This window comes from Elephantulus edwardii, unplaced genomic scaffold, assembly GCF_000299155.1.
Source record: "Elephantulus edwardii isolate Elephantulus edwardi_28Jun2011 unplaced genomic scaffold, EleEdw1.0 scaffold00032, whole genome shotgun sequence".
NCBI lineage: Eukaryota > Metazoa > Chordata > Mammalia > Macroscelidea > Macroscelididae > Elephantulus > Elephantulus edwardii.
In genome coordinates, this window is record NW_006399782.1 from 8,666,648 (window position 1) to 8,671,588 (window position 4,941).

Consider the following 4,941-nt stretch of genomic DNA (forward strand, 5'->3'; position numbering starts at 1 on the left):
ACAACAACAACAACAATTTCATAAATAAGGAGCCCTGGTGAAAGAGTCCTGGTATGTAGTGCATTAAGTTGATGTAAAAATGCTAACTGAAAAACAGCTCAGGTTCAGCAAGGAAAAGATTCACAGCCTTGGAAATCCAACAGAAGGTCTCCATGAGATAGACTCCGCTGATGTGAGTTTGGTTTTTGTTGTTTATGGTTTTTCCTAGCTATCATTATTAAAGTATATATCATTTCTAAGAATACCCTAGGAGAGAGAAGCTTATTTGCTTTGTTGATTTCACTAATGTGTATTGCACCCATGGTGCTAGGTGCCAGGTAAATGGTAATAAACAAGATAAGGCATTGTCCTCATGCAGAGTCTAGTTGGGAGAGTGACAAGCAAGCCGTCTGTTTATGATTGAAGAGGGTCAGAGTGCTTGCAAAGTGAACACATAGGAGAACCACCAACCGACACTTGGAAAAGGCTCCCCGAGCAGGGGTGTGTCATAAATATCATAAAGGGAAGAATGCTGTTGTTGTTGTTGTTGTTGTGTATCGTCAAGTCAGAACCGACCCATAACTGACCCGCCAATGGGTCTTCAAAGACAGATAGTAAATTGCACCGGAGGAATTTTGTCCATCCTTCTCCCGCAGAGCATCTGGTTGATTAGAACCGCATGTCTTTACATAGAAATTAATCTAGTAAAGAAGGAAAGTTTCAGAAAATAAGGCAGTAGCAGGCTCTAGATTATACCTTCTAAACTATCATCTAGACTATACCACTGTTGTCAAGTGGATTCTTTGCACTGGATTTCAGAGCATGTAAATCTATAGGGGCTACTTTCCATTCTGGGAAGATGAGCAGATTGACTAGATTCTGCAAAGATGGGTGTGAGCTGATTGGATTTGACTTCATAGTTATGAAATGCATTAGGGCCCTCGGGTCTGCGACCCTCTGATCTGGTTTTTAATTGTTTTCAGTCAAACATTCTTCTAAGTAGCATAGCACTGGTCTGTCAATTTGCTGTATGAAGGTAACTACTGGTTCCTGTGAGTGAGTGTAAATATTGTGACACTGACGTGTCAAATGTGATAATGGTTACGTAGGGTGGGCAGTGTTTGGTGGAGCTCCCAAATTAAAATAGGCTCTTAGAAGCAGGAGTGGCATCCACTTCCAAAATAGCTTGCCTCCAGAAACTGTGAACTTATAGAAAGATGAAAGTTATTCATGCTCAGACCTCCACAAACACTTAACAACAACAACAAATCTATAGGTGGAGACTGACTGTCTTTCCCTGGCCAAGTGGCTAATAGGTTGGAAATACCAACCTTTTGGTTAGCAGCCAGCACTTTACACACTACATTCTCAGGTCTCCTCTAAATCATACAAGAGCTTTTAATCACATGAAAGATTCCAGAATTATTTTTTTTTTAAATATGAGAATCAAAACCAGATAAAACCAGACTTATGTTTTAGAAATCATACTCTGGTTATATAATGTGAAGAATGAGTGTATTAGGAGGTACAAAAATCCAGAAACAAAACTTTAATGGACACCTTATTTTCACTATATACTGGTAAAAGAAAATCACTCAGGTGTTCAAAGTGAGAGAGTTTTGCAAACAGTTTAAAAAACATAAACAAGAACAATAATGCACAAGAACGAGACTCCAGATAGCTTTTGAAATGCAGTGACACTGCATTCCTCGGGATAACAAGAAAATGAGAAATGTTGCTCTCTTTTAAAGCTCGTGACATAACTGTACTTCAAATTCCTTGTGTTTGTAAGGTGAACGTACCCACGCTCTCTGCTATTCGACTCTAGAGTCATGTAATCCCTGTTCTGCCACAAGGTGGCAGTTTGGATTGTTGGTGACTAAGGAATGCTGTTACTTACTCAACCGCAGCATTTCACAGGAACGTCAGACTTCCCTCTTCCTAATATAATTAAGATCTTCATTTACAAAATGGATCATTTAAAAAATATTTATTACTGTAGGGTACATCAGGAAGTTCGTAGGAAACTGCACTGCAATCCCAAAGGCATGTAGTTTGAATCCACCAGTAGAGGGATGGGCAGTCTCCTTCTATGCAATTTACTGTCTCTTAAAACCTGCTAACAGGTCAGCTCTGGTAAGTCTGGTTTTCTGACTCTGTGACAAACACCCACAACAGTGATAGGGAATATCAAATATGTTAGAACAATAGCATTTTTAAACAGGAATGAGGTGACTTCTGCCTTTTATGTTGTTCTTGTAATTCTGCTCGGTGTTCCTCTAGTAGCAAGAGGAGTGAATGGATGTTTGGGGTTCCAGAGCCAAGCCACAGGCCTGGCCCACAAGAGGAACTCAGTAGACATGTTTTGGAACTCAAGTGAGCTGAACTGTAATATTACTAATGTGAGTTATTGCACTCTAAACTTAATTCGCAGAGGTTTTTTAGCTCTGGAGTTCATTCCTCTCCGTCCTCAGATTTACTTTTTTTTTTACCCTCTCGTGTTTCTCTGCACTTATCACTTGCTTTTCATGACTCAATTGAACCCACTCAGCTAGGTAATATTCTAGAGATTCGTTCGTGTTTAAGACATTCGGGTTTAAGTCAATAGAAAATAAGATGATTTCCACTCATCTACCTGTATATTTGGTCTAAGAAGGAGTTTCCTGGACAAGACTGGATTGTCCCGTGAGTTCTAGGAATGAAGGAAGTTCTAGAAAGGAAGGAAGAAGGGAACAAGGGAGGACAGAAGGATGAATGGAAGGGAAGAAGGAAAGAGACTCCATAGACTCTTATTCTCCAACTTGGCTTTTCTTGGTTACATGTAAATGAGTGATAGCGTAATTGTTATTAGTTGTTGTTGGATTCATGGCAAGTTTGTGCATAACAAAACTCAAAGTGCTGCCTCATGCTGCATCATCCTCACAGTTCTTACTATGTTTGAAACCATTGTTGCAGCTCTTGGTCTTATGAATAATATACCACATGCTCTGCTTTATGAACCACATATTGTGCCTTGTCCGCTTGCAGGGAGCCTGGTGAATGCCAAGTGTATAATTTTGGATCTCCTAATTGCCTGCGTGATACCGGGCAAGTCATTTAACTTCCCTGGGCTTTACTCTTCCTATTTATATAAATGTGTTATGAGAGTTATTCTTATGGTGTTGTTATAAAGACCAAATGAGGTACGAGTGTGAATGCTGAAAGCTGAAGTGCTACTATCATGCTGTTTCCCATTATTTCTCGAGAGCTTGTTTGGAGCCTCTAGCAGGGGAGTTCAGCTACTTGTATACCCTTGACCTCCTTGTATATCCTTGGCCCTCCTTCAATTAGGAATGATTGTCCTTTTCAGCTGAACATGCAGCTTTGGGAGGAATGCACATGGAGCAGTGAGGGGAGGAAGGGAACAGCCCCCTGAGTCTAATTGAGCCAGATCAGATTGCCAGAATCAGCTCTGGCAATAAGTGGGGTGACAGATGTCACAGCCAGATACCCTCACATTCTCCATTATTTTTTTAGTTAAAATGTTAATGAAAGTTTATAGAGACTTTGGATTTCCATTCATTCATTGTTGTACTTTTTCCTCCCTGCCCACCCCTTTCCCCAGTTGGCTTTTCTTTGAAAAGAAAAAAAAAACAAAAAACTTTAATTATTATGTAATTCCCCCCCAGGCCACTCCCCCATGAGGCTCTCATTGTGGACTCTTGTCATGAAAATAATACCTAATCATATAATCCTTTCAAACAGTTCTCTCCCTCATCTATTTCAATTCAGTATACATTATTTATCCCCTCTTTCTCAGATTCCCCCAAACCCAATGTCAGTCCGTTTTATAACAGTGGTATTATGCAGTATTTGTCCCTTTGTGACTGAGATATTTCACTCAGCATAATGTCCTCCAGGATCACCCATTTTGCATAATATTTCATGAGTTCCTTGTTTTTCAATGTAGCATGGTATTCCATTGTGTGAATATACTAGAGCTTCTCTATCCACTCATTTGTTAAAGGACACTTGGGTTGTTTCCAGCTCTTGGTTATTGTGAACAAAGCCACGATGAACATGGATGTGCATATATCTGCTTGGATGGCGACTTTGGTCTCTTTAGGGTATATTTCCAGTAGTGGAATTCCTGGGTCAAATGCTATCTCTATTTGCAACTTTCTGAGAAAGCGCCGTACTGCTTTCCATAGTGTTTGCACCATTTTACACTCCCACCAACAGTAAATAAGGGTTCCAGTTTCTCTACAACCTCTCCAGCATATGCTGTTTACTGCTCTGTTGAATTTTGCTATTCTTACTAGGGTGAGATGATATCTCATAGTTGTTTTGATTTGCATCTCTCTTAGAGCTAGGGATTTTGAAAATTTCTTCATGGGTTTGTTGGACATCTGAACATCTTCTTTGGTGAAGTGTCTGTTCGCATCCTGTGCCCATTTTTCAATTGGGTTGTTTACCTTTATTTTGTTGTGGTGCCTCCATTTTTTCTTAATGACTTCTTATGCTTGTCTTTTTTTATAGTCAGCCAGGGTAGAAATACAAATATTTTTCACAAGCAATAGAATTATGTGATATCATTACAGCATTAGGGATCTCTGATGGCTGAGAGGTAAGAAGCTGCACTGCAATCCCAAAGACTCGCAGTTCGAATCTACCAGCTGTTCCACAATAAGAAGGTCGGGCACCCTCCTCCTGTGTGATTAACTACTTTGGAAAACCCACCAGAGGGTCAGCTATGCCTCAGTTCTTACTCGGTGGAACACACAACTTTACGGCATTAATACATTTTCCCCCTCTCACTGCCTGTCAACCTTATAATCCAACCCTCTGAGATCTGCAGAAGGTCAAGGATTGCAGCCTCCAATATGGATTGAGACTCAATGTCAAGAAGACAAAGATTCTCACCACTGGACCAATTGGTAGCATCGGGATGGATGGTGAAGAGATTGAGATTGTTAACAACTT

General features: G+C 40.2%; 1 protein-coding gene across 1 annotated transcript in view; it reads left to right on the forward strand.

The window, feature by feature from the left end:
• The window catches only part of PARP9 (poly (ADP-ribose) polymerase family, member 9), a 72,803-nt gene that overhangs the window by 29,600 nt on the left and 38,262 nt on the right, over window positions 1–4,941 (forward strand). The gene's annotated exons all lie outside the window — the stretch shown is intronic.